The following is a 19,951-nucleotide window of genomic DNA, read 5'->3' as shown; positions in this document are numbered from 1 at the left end:
AGCCAAGTGATGATATCTCAGATCATTATTTAGTTCTGTGTAAACTTCATATAGCCAAAATTGTAAATTCTACTTCTTGTTACAAGTATCGAAGAACCATCACTTCTACCACAAAAGACTGTTTTTTAAGTTATCTTCCTGATGTATCCAAATTCCTTAGCATATCCAAAACCTCAGAACAACTTGATGATGTAACAGAAACTATGGACTCTCTCTTTTCTAGCACTTTAAATACAGTTGCTCCTTTACGCTTAAGGAAGGTTAAGGAAAACAGTTTGACACCATGGTATAATGAGCATACTCGCACCCTAAAGAGAGCAGCCCGAAAAATGGAGCGCAGCTGGAGGAAAACAAAACTAGAGGTATTTCGTATTGCTTGGCGGGAAAGTAGCATATCCTATAGAAAAGCATTAAAACCTGCTAGATCTGATTACTTTTCTTCTCTTTTAGAAGAAAACAAACATAACCCCAGGTATTTATTCAATACAGTGGCTAAATTAACGAAAAATAAAGCCTCAACAAGTGTTGACATTTCCCAACACCACAACAGTAATGACTTTATGAACTACTTTACTTCTAAAATCGATACTATTAGAGATAAAATTGCAACCATTCAGCCGTCAGCTACCGTATCACATCAGACAGTGCACTATAGACCCCCTGAGGAACAGTTCCACTCATTCTCTACTATAGGAGAGGAAGAATTGTATAAACTTGTTAAATCATTTAAACCAACAACATGTATGTTAGACCCTATACCATCTAAGCTCTTAAAAGAGGTGCTTCCAGAAGTCATAGGTCCTCTTCTGACTATTATTAATTCCTCATTGTCATTAGGATATGTCCCCAAAACCTTCAAACTGGCTGTTATTAAGCCTCTCATAAAAAAGCCACAACTTGACCCCAGAGTACTTGTTAGTTATAGACCAATCTCGAATCTCCCTTTTCTGTCCAAGATACTAGAAAAGGTGGTATCCTCACAATTATATTCCTTCTTAGAGAATAATGGTATATGTGAGGATTTCCAGTCAGGATTTAGACCGTATCATAGTACTGAGACTGCTCTCCTTAGAGTTACAAATGATCTGCTCTTATCATCTGATCGTGGGTGTATCTCTCTATTAGTTTTATTGGATCTTAGTGCTGCGTTTGACACAATTGACCACAACATTCTTTTGCACAGACTTGAACACTTTGTTGGCATCAGTGGAAGTGCATTAGCATGGTTTAAATCGTACTTATATGACCGCCATCAGTTCGTAGCAGTGAATGAAGATGTATCATATCGATCACAAGTGCAGTATGGAGTACCTCAAGGCTCAGTACTAGGGCCGCTACTCTTCACGCTTTATATGCTACCCTTGGGAGATATCATCAGGAAACATGGTGTTAGCTTTCACTGTTATGCTGATGATACGCAGCTCTATATTTCCTCGCAGCCTGGTGAAACACACCAATTTGAAAAACTAATGGAATGCATAGTCGATATAAAAAATTGGATGACGAGTAATTTCTTACTGCTAAATTCAGAAAAAACAGAGGTGTTAATCATAGGGCCTAAAAACTCTGCTTGTAATAACCTAGAACACTGTCTAAGACTTGATGGTGGCTCTGTCAATTCTTCGTCATCAGTTAGGAACCTAGGTGTGCTACTTGATCGCAATCTTTCCTTAGAAAGACACGTTTCTAGCATTTGTAAAACTGCATTTTTACATCTCAAAAATATATCTAAATTACGGCCTATGCTCTCAATGTCAAATGCAGAAATGTTAATCCATGCATTTATGACTTCAAGGTTAGACTATTGTAATGCTTTATTGGGTGGTTGTTCTGCACGCTTGGTAAACAAACTACAGCTAGTCCAAAATGCAGCAGCAAGAGTTCTTACTAGTACCAGGAAGTATGACCATATTAGCCCGGTCCTGTCCACACTGCACTGGCTCCCTATCAAACATCGTATAGATTTAAAAATATTGCTTATTACTTATAAAGCCCTGAATGGTTTAGCACCTCGGTATTTGAATGAGCTCCTTTTACATTATACTCCTCTACGTCCGCTACGTTCTCAAAACTCAGGCAATTTGATAATACCTAGAATATCAAAATCAACTGCGGGCGGCAGATCCTTTTCCTATTTGGCGCCTAAACTCTGGAATAACCCACCTAACATTGTTCGGGAGGCAGACACACTCTTGCAGTTTAAATCTAGATTAAAGACCCATCTCTTTAACCTGGCATACACATAACATACTAATATGCTTTTAATATCCAAATCCGTTAAAGGATTTTTAGGCTGCATTAATTAGGTAAACTGGAACCGGAAACACTTCACATAACACCGTACTTTCTACATCATTAGAAGAATGGCATCTACGCTAATATTTGTCGGTTTCTCTCTTGTTCCGAGGTCACCGTGGCCACGAGATCCAGTCTGTGTCCAGATCAGAGGGTCACTGCAGTCACCCGGATCCAGTACGTATCCAGACCAGATGGTGGATCAGCACCTAGAAAGGACCTCTACTGCCCTGAAAGACAGCGGAGACCAGGACAACTAGAGCCCCAGATACAGATCCCCTGTAAAGACCTTGTCTCAGAGGAACACCAGGACAAGACCACAGGAAACAGATGATTCTTCTGCACAATCTGATTTTGCTGCAGCCTGGAATTGAATTACTGGTTTTCGTCTGGTCAGAGGAGAACTGACCCCCCAACTGAGCCTGGTTTCTCCCAAGGTTTTTTTCTCCATTCTGTCACCGATGGAGTTTCGGTTCCTTGCCGCTGTCGCCTCTGGCTTGCTTAGTTGGGGTCACTTCATCTACAGCGATATCATTGACTTGATTGCAAATAAAAACAGACACTATTTCAACTGAACAGAGATGACATAGCTGAATTCAATGATGAACTGTCTTTAACTATCATTTTGCATTATTGAGACACTGTTTTCCAAATGAATGTTGTTCAGTGCTTTCACGCAATGTATTTTGTTTAAAGCACTATATAAATAAAGGTGATTGATTGATTGATTGAAGAGAGGGCTATTTAAAGAACAGCCAATCTTATCGCCAGTACATTATATAAGTAGGAAAGAAAACCCAAAAGCTTAAAGCACCTGGTATTCCTAGGCAGTCTCTCATAAAAGTACTAACCAGACCTAAACCTGCTAAGATTCAGAGATCGGGCATTGACTTTTTTTTTTTTTTTTTTTAATGAAAGATTATTATATAATTCGTGAAATTTTCCAAAAAAGATTAAAGCACCTGGTATTCCCAGGCAGTCTCCCATCCATGTACTAACCAGGCCCAAACCTGCTAATATTCAGAGATCGGCATTGACTCTATTTTTTGGCAAAATTATTATATACTAAGTGAAAAATTTCCAAAAAGCTTACAGCACCTGGTATTCCCAGGCGGTCTCCCATCCAAGTACTAACCAGGCCCAAACCTGCTTAGCTTCCGAGATCAGACGAGATCGGGCATAGCCAGGTTGGTATGGCCGTAAGCGAAGTCTGCTGCAAAGAGTGCTGCTGAAGAAGTGGTGCTGCTCTTCTGTCTAGAAATATGGCAAATAGTCTTAGTGTTTATACTTGACTAACTGGGGCCCAGGTCAGGAAGCAGACAGACTGGCTAAACCGACCGTCTGCTAGCTGCCTCCCGTCACAGAGGTCAGTTAATTCTCAGCACATAGAGACTCTTTCACCTAGATATCACACTATAGAGACTGTGTCTGTTCCCCGAACTAGAAAATACAAAAAATGTCCAAACCAAGTTAAGGTTAACAATTTAATTGAGGTTCAACAAATAAAAAACAAATGCAATATGGATAAACAAATGATAAAGATTGGCTTATTGATTATCAGATCCATTTCTACGAAAACACTTTTTGTAAATAATATGATAACTGATCATAATATAGATGTGCTCTGTTTGACAGAAACTTGGCTAAAACCTGATGATTACATTATTTTAAATGAGTCCACCCCCCAAGATTACTGTTATAAACATGAGCCGCGTTTAAAAGGCAAAGGGGGAGGAGTTGCTTCAATTTATAACAACGTTTTTAGGATTTCTCAGAGGGCAGGCTTCAAGTATAACTCGTTTGAAGTAATGGTGCTTCATATAACATTATCCAGAGAAACCAATGTTAATGATAAATCCCCTGTTATGTTTGTACTGGCTACTGTATACAGGCCACCAGGGCACCATACAGACTTTATTAAAGAGTTTGGTGATTTTACATCCGAGTTAGTTCTGGCTGCAGATAAAGTCTTAATAGTTGGTGATTTTAATATCCATGTCGATAATGAAAAAGACGCATTGGGATCAGCATTTATAGACATTCTGAACTCTATTGGTGTTAGACAACATGTTTCAGGACCTACTCATTGTCGAAATCATACTCTAGATTTAATACTGTCACATGGAATTGATGTTGATAGTGTTGAAATTATTCAGCCAAGTGATGATATCTCAGATCATTATTTAGTTCTGTGTAAACTTCATATAGCCAAAATTGTAAATTCTACTTCTTGTTACAAGTATCGAAGAACCATCACTTCTACCACAAAAGACTGCTTTTTAAGTTATCTTCCTGATGTATCCAAATTCCTTAGCATATCCAAAACCTCAGAACAACTTGATGATGTAACAGAAACTATGGACTCTCTCTTTTCTAGCACTTTAAATACAGTTGCTCCTTTACGCTTAAGGAAGGTTAAGGAAAACAGTTTGACACCATGGTATAATGAGCATACTCGCACCCTAAAGAGAGTAGCCCGAAAAATGGAGCGCAGCTGGAGGAAAACAAAACTAGAGGTATTTCGTATTGCTTGGCGGGAAAGTAGCATATCCTATAGAAAAGCATTAAAACCTGCTAGATCTGATTACTTTTCTTCTCTTTTAGAAGAAAACAAACATAACCCCAGGTATTTATTCAATACAGTGGCTAAATTAACGAAAAATAAAGCCTCAACAAGTGTTGACATTTCCCAACACCACAACAGTAATGACTTTATGAACTACTTTACTTCTAAAATCGATACTATTAGAGATAAAATTGCAACCATTCAGCCGTCAGCTACCGTATCACATCAGACAGTGCACTATAGACCCCCTGAGGAACAGTTCCACTCATTCTCTACTATAGGAGAGGAAGAATTGTATAAATTTGTTAAATCATTTAAACCAACAACATGTATGTTAGACCCTATACCATCTAAGCTCTTAAAAGAGGTGCTTCCAGAAGTCATAGGTCCTCTTCTGACTATTATTAATTCCTCATTGTCATTAGGATATGTCCCCAAAACCTTCAAACTGGCTGTTATTAAGCCTCTCATAAAAAAGCCACAACTTGACCCCAGAGTACTTGTTAGTTATAGACCAATCTCGAATCTCCCTTTTCTGTCCAAGATACTAGAAAAGGTGGTATCCTCACAATTATATTCCTTCTTAGAGAATAATGGTATATGTGAGGATTTCCAGTCAGGATTTAGACCGTATCATAGTACTGAGACTGCTCTCCTTAGAGTTACAAATGATCTGCTCTTATCATCTGATCGTGGGTGTATCTCTCTATTAGTTTTATTGGATCTTAGTGCTGCGTTTGACACAATTGACCACAACATTCTTTTGCACAGACTTGAACACTTTGTTGGCATCAGTGGAAGTGCATTAGCATGGTTTAAATCGTACTTATATGACCGCCATCAGTTCGTAGCAGTGAATGAAGATGTATCATATCGATCACAAGTGCAGTATGGAGTACCTCAAGGCTCAGTACTAGGGCCGCTACTCTTCACGCTTTATATGCTACCCTTGGGAGATATCATCAGGAAACATGGTGTTAGCTTTCACTGTTATGCTGATGATACGCAGCTCTATATTTCCTCGCAGCCTGGTGAAACACACCAATTTGAAAAACTAATGGAATGCATAGTCGATATAAAAAATTGGATGACGAGTAATTTCTTACTGCTAAATTCAGAAAAAACAGAGGTGTTAATCATAGGGCCTAAAAACTCTGCTTGTAATAACCTAGAACACTGTCTAAGACTTGATGGTGGCCCTGTCAATTCTTCGTCATCAGTTAGGAACCTAGGTGTGCTACTTGATCGCAATCTTTCCTTAGAAAGACACGTTTCTAGCATTTGTAAAACTGCATTTTTACATCTCAAAAATATATCTAAATTACGGCCTATGCTCTCAATGTCAAATGCAGAAATGTTAATCCATGCATTTATGACTTCAAGGTTAGACTATTGTAATGCTTTATTGGGTGGTTGTTCTGCACGCTTGGTAAACAAACTACAGCTAGTCCAAAATGCAGCAGCAAGAGTTCTTACTAGTACCAGGAAGTATGACCATATTAGCCCGGTCCTGTCCACACTGCACTGGCTCCCTATCAAACATCGTATAGATTTAAAAATATTGCTTATTACTTATAAAGCCCTGAATGGTTTAGCACCTCGGTATTTGAATGAGCTCCTTTTACATTATACTCCTCTACGTCCGCTACGTTCTCAAAACTCAGGCAATTTGATAATACCTAGAATATCAAAATCAACTGCGGGCGGCAGATCCTTTTCCTATTTGGCGCCTAAACTCTGGAATAACCCACCTAACATTGTTCGGGAGGCAGACACACTCTTGCAGTTTAAATCTAGATTAAAGACCCATCTCTTTAACCTGGCATACACATAACATACTAATATGCTTTTAATATCCAAATCCGTTAAAGGATTTTTAGGCTGCATTAATTAGGTAAACCGGAACTGGAAACACTTCACATAACACCGTACTTTCTACATCATTAGAAGAATGGCATCTACGCTAATATTTGTCTGTTTCTCTCTTGTTCCGAGGTCACCGTGGCCACGAGATCCAGTCTGTGTCCAGATCAGAGGGTCACTGCAGTCACCCGGATCCAGTACGTATCCAGACCAGATGGTGGATCAGCACCTAGAAAGGACCTCTACTGCCCTGAAAGACAGCGGAGACCAGGACAACTAGAGCCCCAGATACAGATCCCCTGTAAAGACCTTGTCTCAGAGGAACACCAGGACAAGACCACAGGAAACAGATGATTCTTCTGCACAATCTGATTTTGCTGCAGCCTGGAATTGAACTACTGGTTTTCGTCTGGTCAGAGGAGAACTGACCCCCCAACTGAGCCTGGTTTCTCCCAAGGTTTTTTTCTCCATTCTGTCACCGATGGAGTTGCGGTTCCTTGCCGCTGTCGCCTCTGGCTTGCTTAGTTGGGGTCACTTCATCTACAGCGATATCATTGACTTGATTGCAAATAAAAACAGACACTATTTCAACTGAACAGAGATGACATAGCTGAATTCAATGATGAACTGCCTTTAACTATCATTTTGCATTATTGAGACACTGTTTTCCAAATGAATGTTGTTCAGTGCTTTGACGCAATGTATTTTGTTTAAAGCACTATATAAATAAAGGTGATTGATTGATTGATTGAAGAGAGGGCTATTTAAAGAACAGCCAATCTTATCGCCAGTACATTATATAAGTAGGAAAGAAAACCCAAAAGCTTAAAGCACCTGGTATTCCTAGGCAGTCTCTCATACAAGTACTAACCAGACCTAAACCTGCTAAGATTCAGAGATCGGGCATTGACTCTTTTTTTTTTTTTTTTTTTTTTTTTTTTTAAATGAAAGATTATTATATAATTCGTGAAATTTTCCAAAAAGATTAAAACACCTGGTATTCCCAGGCAGTCTCCTATCCATGTACTAAGCAGGCCCAAACCTGCTAATATTCAGAGATCAGGCATTGACTCTATTTTTTGGCAAAATTATTATATACTAAGTGAAAAATGTCCAAAAAGCTTACAGCACCTGGTATTCCCAGGCGGTCTCCCATCTAAGTACTAACCAGGCCCAAACCTGCTTAGCTTCCGAGATCAGACGAGATCCGGCATAGCCAGGTTGGTATGGCCGTAAGCGAAGTCTGCTGCAAAGAGAGGGCTATTTAAAGACCAGCCAATCTTATCGCCAGTACATTATATAAGTAGGAAAGAAAACCCAAAAGCTTAAAGCACCTGGTATTCCTAGGCAGTCTCTCATCAAAGTACTAACCAGACCTAAACCTGCTAAGATTCAGAGATCGGGCATTGACTCTTTTTTTTTTTTTTTTTTTTTTTTAAATGAAAGATTATTATATAATTCGTGAAATTTTCCAAAAAGATTAAAGCACCTGGTATTCCCAGGCAGTCTCCCATCCATGTACTAACCAGGCCCAAACCTGCAAATATTCAGAGATCGGGCATTGACTCTATTTTTTGGCAAAATTATTATATACTAAGTGAAAAATGTCCAAAAAGCTTACAGCACCTGGTATTCCCAGGCAGTCTCCCATCCATGTACTAACCAGGCCCAAACCTGCTTAGCTTCCGAGATCAGACGAGATCGGGCATAGCCAGGTTGGTATGGCCGTAAGCGAAGTCTGCTGCAAAGAGAGGGCTATTTAAAGACCAGCCAATCTTATCGCCAGTACATTATATAAGTAGGAATGAAAACCCAAAAGCTTAAAGCACCTGGTATTCCTAGGCAGTCTCTCATCAAAGTACTAACCAGACCTAAACCTGCTAAGATTCAGAGATCGGGCATTGACTCTATTTTTTGGCAAAATTATTATATACTAAGTGAAAAATGTCCAAAAGCTTACAGCACCTGGTATTCCCAGGCAGTCTCCCATCCATGTACTAACCAGGCCCAAACCTGCTAATATTCAGAGATCGGGCATTGACTCTATTTTTTGGCAAAATTATTATATACTAAGTGAAAAATGTCCAAAAAGCTTACAGCACCTGGTATTTCCAGGCAGTCTCCCATCCAAGTACTAACCAGGCCCAAACCTGCTTAGCTTCCGAGATCAGACGAGATCGGGCATAGCCAGGTTGGTATGGCCGTAAGCGAAGTCTGCTGCAAAGAGTGCTGCTGAAGAAGTGGTGCTGCTCTTCTGTCTAGAAATATGGCAAATAGTCTTAGTGTTTATACTTGACTAACTGGGGCCCAGGTCAGGAAGCAGACAGACTGGCTAAACCGACCGTCTGCTAGCTGCCTCCCGTCACAGAGGTCAGTTAATTCTCAGCACATAGAGACTCTTTCACCTAGATATCACACTATAGAGACTGTGTCTGTTCCCCGAACTAGAAAATACAAAAAATGTCCAAACCAAGTTAAGGTTAACAATTTAATTGAGGTTCAACAAATAAAAAACAAATGCAATATGGATAAACAAATGATAAAGATTGGCTTATTGAATATCAGATCCATTTCTACGAAAACACTTTTTGTAAATAATATGATAACTGATCATAATATAGATGTGCTCTGTTTGACAGAAACTTGGCTAAAACCTGATGATTACATTATTTTAAATGAGTCCACCCCCCAAGATTACTGTTATAAACATGAGCCGCGTTTAAAAGGCAAAGGGGTAGGAGTTGCTTCAATTTATAACAACGTTTTTAGGATTTCTCAGAGGGCAGGCTTCAAGTATAACTCGTTTGAAGAAATGGTGCTTCATATAACATTATCCAGAGAAACCAATGTTAATGATAAATCCCCTGTTATGTTTGTACTGGCTACTGTATACAGGCCACCAGGGCACCATACAGACTTTATTAAAGAGTTTGGTGATTTTACATCCGAGTTAGTTCTGGCTGCAGATAAAGTCTTAATAGTTGGTGATTTTAATGTCCATGTCGATAATGAAAAAGACGCATTGGGATCAGCATTTATAGACATTCTGAACTCTATTGGTGTTAGACAACATGTTTCAGGACCTACTCATTGTCGAAATCATACTCTAGATTTAATACTGTCACATGGAATTGATGTTGATAGTGTTGAAATTATTCAGCCAAGTGATGATATCTCAGATCATTATTTAGTTCTGTGTAAACTTCATATAGCCAAAATTGTAAATTCTACTTCTTGTTACAAGTATCGAAGAACCATCACTTCTACCACAAAAGACTGCTTTTTAAGTTATCTTCCTGATGTATCCAAATTCCTTAGCATATCCAAAACCTCAGAACAACTTGATGATGTAACAGAAACTATGGACTCTCTCTTTTCTAGCACTTTAAATACAGTTGCTCCTTTACGCTTAAGGAAGGTTAAGGAAAACAGTTTGACACCATGGTATAATGAGCATACTCGCACCCTAAAGAGAGCAGCCCGAAAAATGGAGCGCAGCTGGAGGAAAACAAAACTAGAGGTATTTCGTATTGCTTGGCGGGAAAGTAGCATATCCTATAGAAAAGCATTAAAACCTGCTAGATCTGATTACTTTTCTTCTCTTTTAGAAGAAAACAAACATAACCCCAGGTATTTATTCAATACAGTGGCTAAATTAACGAAAAATAAAGCCTCAACAAGTGTTGACATTTCCCAACACCACAACAGTAATGACTTTATGAACTACTTTACTTCTAAAATCGATACTATTAGAGATAAAATTGCAACCATTCAGCCGTCAGCTACCGTATCACATCAGACAGTGCACTATAGACCCCCTGAGGAACAGTTCCACTCATTCTCTACTATAGGAGAGGAAGAATTGTATAAACTTGTTAAATCATTTAAACCAACAACATGTATGTTAGACCCTATACCATCTAAGCTCTTAAAAGAGGTGCTTCCAGAAGTCATAGGTCCTCTTCTGACTATTATTAATTCCTCATTGTCATTAGGATATGTCCCCAAAACCTTCAAACTGGCTGTTATTAAGCCTCTCATAAAAAAGCCACAACTTGACCCCAGAGAACTTGTTAGTTATAGACCAATCTCGAATCTCCCTTTTCTGTCCAAGATACTAGAAAAGGTGGTATCCTCACAATTATATTCCTTCTTAGAGAATAATGGTATATGTGAGGATTTCCAGTCAGGATTTAGACCGTATCATAGTACTGAGACTGCTCTCCTTAGAGTTACAAATGATCTGCTCTTATCATCTGATCGTGGGTGTATCTCTCTATTAGTTTTATTGGATCTTAGTGCTGCGTTTGACACAATTGACCACAACATTCTTTTGCATAGACTTGAACACTTTGTTGGCATCAGTGGAAGTGCATTAGCATGGTTTAAATCGTACTTATATGACCGCCATCAGTTCGTAGCAGTGAATGAAGATGTATCATATAGATCACAAGTGCAGTATGGAGTACCTCAAGGCTCAGTACTAGGGCCGCTACTCTTCACGCTTTATATGCTACCCTTGGCAGACATCATCAGGAAACATGGTGTTAGCTTTCACTGTTATGCTGATGATACGCAGCTCTATATTTCCTCGCAGCCTGGTGAAACACACCAATTTGAAAAACTAATGGAATGCATAGTCGATATAAAAAATTGGATGACGAGTAATTTCTTACTGCTAAATTCAGAAAAAACAGAGGTGTTAATCATAGGGCCTAAAAACTCTGCTTGTAATAACCTAGAACACTGTCTAAGACTTGATGGTTGCTCTGTCAATTCTTCGTCATCAGTTAGGAACCTAGGTGTGCTACTTGATCGCAATCTTTCCTTAGAAAGACACGTTTCTAGCATTTGTAAAACTGCATTTTTCCATCTCAAAAATATATCTAAATTACGGCCTATGCTCTCAATGTCAAATGCAGAAATGTTAATCCATGCATTTATGACTTCAAGGTTAGACTATTGTAATGATTTATTGGGTGGTTGTTCTGCACGCTTGGTAAACAAACTACAGCTAGTCCAAAATGCAGCAGCAAGAGTTCTTACTAGAACCAGGAAGTATGACCATATTAGCCCGGTCCTGTCCACACTGCACTGGCTCCCTATCAAACATCGTATAGATTTTAAAATATTGCTTATTACTTATAAAGCCCTGAATGGTTTAGCACCTCAGTATTTGAATGAGCTCCTTTTACATTATACTCCTCTACGTCCGCTACGTTCTCAAAACTCAGGCAATTTGATAATACCTAGAATATCAAAATCAACTGCGGGCGGCAGATCCTTTTCCTATTTGGCGCCTAAACTCTGGAATAACCTACCTAACATTGTTCGGGAGGCAGACACACTCTTGCAGTTTAAATCTAGATTAAAGACCCATCTCTTTAACCTGGCATACACATAACATACTAATATGCTTTTAATATCCAAATCCGTTAAAGGATTTTTAGGCTGCATTAATTAGGTAAACCGGAACCGGAAACACTTCACATAACACCGTACTTTCTACATCATTAGAAGAATGGCATCTACGCTAATATTTGTCTGTTTCTCTCTTGTTCCGAGGTCACCGTGGCCACGAGATCCAGTCTGTGTCCAGATCAGAGGGTCACTGCAGTCACCCGGATCCAGTACGTATCCAGACCAGATGGTGGATCAGCACCTAGAAAGGACCTCTACTGCCCTGAAAGACAGCGGAGACCAGGACAACTAGAGCCCCAGATACAGATCCCCTGTAAAGACCTTGTCTCAGAGGAGCACCAGGACAAGACCACAGGAAACAGATGATTCTTCTGCACAATCTGACTTTGCTGCAGCCTGGAATTGAACTACTGGTTTTCGTCTGGTCAGAGGAGAACTGACCCCCCAACTGAGCCTGGTTTCTCCCAAGGTTTTTTTCTCCATTCTGTCACCGATGGAGTTTCGGTTCCTTGCCGCTGTCGCCTCTGGCTTGCTTAGTTGGGGTCACTTCATCTACAGCGATATCATTGACTTGATTGCAAATAAAAACAGACACTATTTCAACTGAACAGAGATGACATAGCTGAATTCAATGATGAACTGCCTTTAACTATCATTTTGCATTATTGAGACACTGTTTTCCAAATGAATGTTGTTCAGTGCTTTGACGCAATGTATTTTGTTTAAAGCACTATATAAATAAAGGTGATTGATTGATTGAAGAGAGGGCTATTTAAAGAACAGCCAATCTTATCGCCAGTACATTATATAAGTAGGAAAGAAAACCCAAAAGCTTAAAGCACCTGGTATTCCTAGGCAGTCTCTCATAAAAGTACTAACCAGACCTAAACCTGCTAAGATTCAGAGATCGGGCATTGACTCTTTTTTTTGGCAAAATTATGGTTCGGTTCTTTAAGAATATCCCCACCGAACGGGGCGTCAGGAGAGGACACGTTGTTACAACTCGTAGTGGATTTTATTTATTCTTGGTTCATTTTTAATTACAGTTGATTAGTCCACAAATATCAGCAGCAGGTTATAAACCTGGAGAAATAGAGAGGTTATAATGTAAACAATACTGATAACCATAAAATCTAAATATAAATATAGATTACATAATATAATATATACAAATATAAATAAAATATAAATTTCAATATAGTCAGTATTTAATCGTATAAATATCATAATATACTTTGTGTAGCCATTTAGTTTAAATACTAAGCACATGCATATTAACACAGAAATGCAACAACTTCACACACACCAAATATACAATGTCAATGTTACACATTAAACCAATAGCGTTCTCAGTCTGTTGGCTCAAAGTGAAAAACAGTGAGTGTAGTTCTAAGTGGCATCGCTGAGCATAGTAATCCATTACAAAATGTAAAGTGATCAACTACATTACCCATCCAGCACCGCAAACAGGAAGTAACTCGTGTGACAGTGAAACGCTCCAATTTCAAACATTTGCCTTTTTATAGCCACGGATACTATCGAGCCGACAATATTAAACATCAGATCGCACACAAGGTTTTATCAGCGTGACCAAAGTAACAGTTATCAATCATACAAACCACGCACATATAACGGCAGCACAGCAGTAACGCAACAGACAACAAACTCAATGGATAAAAACAGCAGCTTACCGGTGGCGCATCTCTCCTGACGAGACAACATGCCAAAATGAATACTCGCTCCCACTTATAGCCCGCGCTCATTCATTACTGGATTTAACACACCTGTTTGGGATTTGACTGGTCCATGCTTCAATCAGGTAAGTGAAACCTCCCACCTATTATCCTGCGTTACATTACGAACACCCGTGACATAGTGAACGCAACACCTCCCACTTGACCGACTGATCATGTGATTTAAGGCGGTCACAGGCAAAACATTACACCACATATATATCCTTTGTTTTTTTTTTTTTTTTTTTTTCTTCTTTATGAAGAATAGGACACCATTGTCATTGTTCAGACACCTCCCCTGACAGATGTGTGGTGTTCTGCCAGGTTTGGTCATATGGGGTATGTACTCTTCATTCTTCGTGAATGGTGGTGCAAGTGGTGGTGAAGGCAGCATAGAAGCATACCAACCAGTGAAAAAAAAAAAAAAAAAGAGAGAAAGAGAGAGAGAGAAAGAGGTATCCTGAGGTAATGCCTTCATAATTGGGGTTTGGGTGTTTAGGCAGCGCCTGGAGAACTGGTGGCCAAAGAGACGAGGTCTAGGAGTCACTGGTCTTCCACAGGGATGAGGACTACCAGTCTCCTCACGTCTCGCCGTAGGATGACTGACGTCAACTGCTGAGTATTCCTCTTCAGTTGCCCAACTATAAGGGAGGCAGGGGGGCCTGCACACATCTTAACGTCTGCGTCTCTCACAAGTCCTTTCTTGTCAGGGTACACAGCCTGGATCCGTCCGAGCCGGAATTGCCCTCGCAGTGCGTTTTGATCAGCAATCCAAACAATGTCACCTATCGCTACATTTCTTTGGGTCTGGTGCCACTTTGGCCGAATGAATAAATTAGGTCCGGCCAGTTCACTCCACTTCTTCCAGAACATATCCACACCAATCTGGATGGATCTGAAACGGCGCCAGGGATGGGTGCACAAGTCAATTCCTCCTGTATCTCCCCCTTGCCTGGTCCTCCCGAGAAGCAGAGTATTGGGGGTCAAATACTCTGTAGAGTCTTCTTGTTCTTGTGCCCTAGCGTCAATCGGCCTTTCATTTGTGAGGTTAGCTGCCTGGTAGAAGAGGGTTTGGAGCTCACCCCAGGTGAGCGAGCTTGTTGTCCCTCCGAGGCTAGTGAGAGCCCTTTTTATGAGCTTAACTGCAGCTTCCGCAGACCCGTTGCGATGAGGTGCGTCAGCCGGATGAAAGTTCCATGCCCACACTGTCCCATTCTTGGCGGCTTTGTCCTCTATGGATGCTTCCCGTAAGGTAGCTAAGTACCTATGCAAATCTTGTAGGGCAGGTTTAGCTCCAATGAAATTGGTTCCTCTATCTGACCACAATTTTCTGGGATTGCCTCTCAATGCTACAAAGCGGGAGTAAGTTTGGAGAAAGCTTTCAGATGATTGTTCGTCAACGAGGTCCACATGGACTGCCCTTGATGCCATGCAACAGAATACTATGCCCCAAACTTTTTTTCCTGTTCTTTTCTTGACAGCATCCTTGATTTCAAAGGGGCCAAAAAGGTCTAGTGTGGTATACTCAAATGGGTTAGCACGCTGTGAGCGTTCTGGTGGCAGATCACTCATCATCTGCTGGCACATCTTCCCTTTCAGTTTGCGACATGTAATACAGTTGTTTGCAACTTTCTTTACTATCCTCCGACCTTGCACAATCCATGCCTTCCTCCTGGTGCGCAGAAGCGTGGCAGCAACACCTTCATGGTTCTCGTCATGAGCTTCTCTTGACAGTAGTGTTGCGAGCCATGAACGAAATGGAATTAAAGGAACAGCTGTTCCATCTTCTTTCCAGGACTGGATTCGTCCTCCACAGAGAAGGATTCCTGTGCTCTCGTCTTTGTGGACCACCAAGCGGTTCAGTGTTGAGTCCAGGAACTGACTGCCATCTTGGGCTGCGAGGACCAGGTCTTGGAAAGCTTGCGCTCTCTCCTCAGTTGACAAGACAGAGCAGTTTGCCTCCCACTTTGATGAGTCAGGTGCCTGGCATTTTCTCAGCCAGGTTTCTGCAGGCCTTCGAGTCCAGGCTATGGAACCACACAGCTTAGACAGAGAACTGAAGCTTTGAGGTTTCACAAGGCGTACCAAACCAATCGCCCAGGGCCTTCTCTGTCTGTCTGCCACTGATGTTGCACCCGAGACAGCTGGTGATGTTGATCTACCGTTGACTCCATGTCTGAGGTCCGCATTGATGTCAGGCCCGTTAAGGTCAGTTCTTTCTTTTGACTGGGCCCTGGTAATCACAGCTGAGAAGGCTTTCCGCTGAAGTTTTCCCACATCTTCAGCAGCAGAGGGTGTAATCTCACTGGCCATCTTCATAGGCCAGTCGGTCTTAGGCCATTTCAGGAACTCAGGGCCTTGCTGCCATTCTGACCCTTCATCAAGTTCCTCCGGAGTTGCACCTCTGGTAAGAATGTCAGCAATGTTTCGTCTGCCTTCAATCCACCTCCAATCTTCCACATGTCCGGCTTTCTGAATCTCACCGATTCGATTTGCGAAAAAGGTCTGGAAGCCGTAGCTGTCCTTTTGGATGGCTGCCAGGATTGTTTGGCTGTCCACAAAGTGAATCCATTGCTTAACTTTAATGTGGCAGTGCTTCTCAAAATACTTTTTTAGGCGGGTAGCGAAGACCGCGCAACAGAGTTCTGCTTTGATCACATCTCCTTTTTGGTCGAGAGGGGTCAGTTTAGCCTTGGATTCCACCAACTTCATTACAACCTTGTCTTGGTTCTCCCACCGCAGGTAGAGTACGGCTCCATAGGAGGATTCGCTTCCATCTGAGAACGTGATCCCTGTCGGTGGGCCTATGGCTCCAGGAGGCGTGAGGCTTCTCTCAAACCTTACCTGGCCAAGTCTCACAAATTCTTCAAAGAGCGTTATTGCGGCTTCTCTAAGTTTCAGTGAGAGAGGGGCATCCCATGTGTCTTTAAATAGGTTGTCCTTGCCAGCTTCCTGGAATGATTCTCGTACCAACATCACTCCCCTTTGTTTGGCTGGTGAGGCAAGACCAACCGGGTCGTATAATGCGGCAATCTGGCTAAGAAGTATGCGTCGGTTAAGGGGATTTGGTGTTCCTTCCCTGACATCCTCCATGCTCAGATTAAATCCTGTCCTCATTTTCCCTCTTTTCTTAGAGAAGTTGATAGAAGTTAGCAACCGGAGCTTGTCTGTCTCAGGTTCGTAACCGACCCCAAGCGCTTTGTTCTCCCCATCATGCATTTGGTTGGGCAGTACGAGGGTCGTGGGTACAGTTGTTTCAGAAGGGGCTCCACTCCTCCCACTTTGGCGTGACAGAACCCATGGTTTCAGGAAGAAGCCTCCCGCTCTCAAAATCTCCTCCACCCCTTTGGTGATCCTCTCCAGTGTCTTGAGGTCATCATGTGAGGTCAGGATGTCATCCACATAGCTGTCCTCAGTTAGAGCTCGCCGTTCTTCAATCATATCAGCAAACTGAGGAAGGTTGGCTGTCTCTTTCATTGCAACTTGGGCAATACATCCTGCTGGTTTATCGCCGATATTTACTCTGACGACTGCAAACTCCTCAATGTTGTCCTCAGGGTAGTCTCTCCAGAGAAAGCGGTGGAGGTGAACTTCATCATCTTTCAGCCACACTGAGTTATACATCTTTTTTACATCGCCTAGTGTGGCATGGAGTCCACTCCTGAACCTCAGAAGGACACCTCTGATGGAATTGAGTACATCAGGACCCTTGTGAAGGAGATCATTTAGACTTATGCCTCGGAACTCTTGGCTACTATTCCACACAATTCTCACAGGGGTTGAGGAGGAGTGAGGGTTCGGTGCAACCAGATGGCTGATGTACCATTTAGGTCCTTCCCAGTTGTTAATTTCCTCCCTTGTGAGTTTTGCAGCAGCCCCTCTTGAAACCATTTCATGTATTTGTTCTTTGTATGCAGCCTTCCACACAGGATCTTTCTCCAGACGTTTCTCAGTGTTTCTGAAGGTCGCCTCCACTGCCTGCCGATTGTTTGGCAGTGCTGTGAGGTCTTTCTTCCAGGGATAAGCTGCGTCCCAGTGGGGAGAGTTGCTGTGTTTGTCCGCCAGCACGTATGTTAGGCATTCTTTTATCTTTTCCAGGTCCCGCTCTTCCTTAAGGGTCATTTCTTTTCCTCCAGGGGGGCACCTACCACACTTGCAGCCACCACATTGGGGACTGCACGCAGCTACGATGCTGCCCCTCCTGAACCACTCGAAGACGTCTTTGTTGGCTGTTGCTGTGCTCCGGACAAGCGCATTTCCTTCCTCTTCCCGAGGTATGATGGTCTCTTTATACGCCATCGAGGCTGATCTCATGGTTCTCGCAAGGTGAGTCTCGGAGCAGTACACGGCCATGTCAACTGTCTCAATGAGATCGGGATGGGTTCCCCCAACGGTCTTTCCTAGGGGACCGTCCCAGAGAACGAGGTCTTCCACAATCCTGATTGGCTGGGGAACAAGACGACCTTCCCGATGACTGATAAGAAGGTCAATCTTTGTGGGACGGACCAGTTCGTCTCTGGGTACATTTGGGAAAAACTTCTGCAGTTGCTCGGCAGTGACTGATTGAGTCACTTCGGCGATGTTTTCCAGGCCATAGCAGAGAATTCTATGCTCTGCCACTTTTCCCTTGGATGTCTTCACCTTCAGCCGCAGGGAATATCTTTTGGTCAGGACAGTCTTCTTCATTCCCCCGATTCCATGGACTATAAGCCTGATGTTCTCACCGCACAGTCCAAGTTGATCGGCAGTTTCATTGGTGATATAATTGGTATCAGATGCGAGGTCGATTAGGGAGCCAATAAGGCAACCCGAGTTTGTCGTCACTTCCATCAGCATCATCACCACTGGATGTTCTTGCAGTGCATCTCCAGTCTTGGCACATACAGTTGATGATATTTTGTTTGAGAATGCATTCTTGTATTTCTCTCTTTGTTCTGGAGTAATTTCTGCCAGAAACTCCTCTTGTTTGTTGGTTAGGCCAAGTTTCTTTCCTCCAATTTTTATGGTACTCTGCTCCTCACTGCTGTAGTCCTTCTTTGGAGTCGGTAGCTTAGGACACAGAAGGTAATTGTGGTCCGACACCCCTCCTTTCCGACAGTCTACTTTTGGGCAGAGGTATCTGGGTGTGCATCCTTTACCATCCTTGGGGTGGGGCCTCAAACACTTGGAGCACAACCCTAGCTTCTTCACATGGGCCCTTTTTCTTAAGAGATCTTGCTCCCTGAAAATCTTGCACGCAAATAGCTTGCCAGCATGGGAGTCATCTTCACAGACAGTACAGCTGGGATAGTCGCCCTTCTGACCTGCTGTGGATTTAGTAAAAGCCTTCCTCCCTCTCTTATCTGGGTAGTCTGCAGCACCCTTTTCCACAGGGCCTTTGTCCACAGGGCTTGGCTCCAACTGATCCAATTCCTCAAGAATCTCCTCTTGCCTTTTCAAGAATCCTAGGAGGCAATCAAAATGATACTTTGGAGAGAACCTGTTTGCTGGGTCAGTTTTGTGCATAATCCACTCCTTCTTGAGTGAACTGGGAAGCTTGCTTTCAAGAGATTGAGCAACAACACGGTTCTTCACGGCATCCTCTTCACCAAGAATCTGGAGGTTGTACAGTGCTCTTTCAACAGCCTGGATCAGTTCAATGGTTCTTCTTGGATTAGAGAGGGCTATTTAAAGACCAGCCAATCTTATCGCCAGTACATTATATAAGTAGGAATGAAAACCCAAAAGCTTAAAGCACCTGGTATTCCTAGGCAGTCTCTAATCAAAGTACTAACCAGACCTAAACCTGCTAAGATTCAGAGATCGGGCATTGACTCTTTTTTTTTTTTTTTTTTTTTTTTTTTTTTTTTAATGAAAGATTATTATATAATTCGTGAAATTTTCCAAAAAGATTAAAGCACCTGGTATTCCCAGGCAGTCTCCCATCCATGTACTAACCAGACCTAAACCTGCTAAGATTCAGAGATCGGGCATTGACTCTATTTTTTGGCAAAATTATTATATACTAAGTGAAAAATGTCCAAAAAGCTTACAGCACCTGGTATTCCCAGGCAGTCTCCCATCCATGTACTAA

General features: G+C 41.8%; 4 non-coding genes across 4 annotated transcripts; all 4 read right to left on the bottom strand.

The window, feature by feature from the left end:
- Positions 1 to 3,381: 3,381 nt before the first annotated feature.
- On the bottom strand, positions 3,382 to 3,500 carry LOC127994801 (5S ribosomal RNA). Its single transcript, XR_008167773.1, has one exon. It is a non-coding gene; the product is annotated as a 5S ribosomal RNA (ribosomal RNA).
- A 4,343-nt stretch (positions 3,501 to 7,843) lies between these two features.
- Positions 7,844 to 7,962, bottom strand: LOC128001120 (5S ribosomal RNA). The gene has a single exon (XR_008173891.1). It is a non-coding gene; the product is annotated as a 5S ribosomal RNA (ribosomal RNA).
- A 376-nt stretch (positions 7,963 to 8,338) lies between these two features.
- LOC128002666 (5S ribosomal RNA) lies at positions 8,339 to 8,457 on the bottom strand. Its single transcript, XR_008175410.1, has one exon. It is a non-coding gene; the product is annotated as a 5S ribosomal RNA (ribosomal RNA).
- Positions 8,458 to 8,814: 357 nt separating this feature from the next.
- On the bottom strand, positions 8,815 to 8,933 carry LOC128002691 (5S ribosomal RNA). The gene has a single exon (XR_008175434.1). It is a non-coding gene; the product is annotated as a 5S ribosomal RNA (ribosomal RNA).
- Between the last annotated feature and the right edge of the window lie 11,018 nt (positions 8,934 to 19,951).

Source organism: Carassius gibelio, chromosome B22 (genome assembly GCF_023724105.1).
Source record: "Carassius gibelio isolate Cgi1373 ecotype wild population from Czech Republic chromosome B22, carGib1.2-hapl.c, whole genome shotgun sequence".
NCBI lineage: Eukaryota > Metazoa > Chordata > Actinopteri > Cypriniformes > Cyprinidae > Carassius > Carassius gibelio.
Note: the sequence above shows the minus strand (reverse complement) of the source record. Positions and strands in the feature narration are given on the sequence as shown.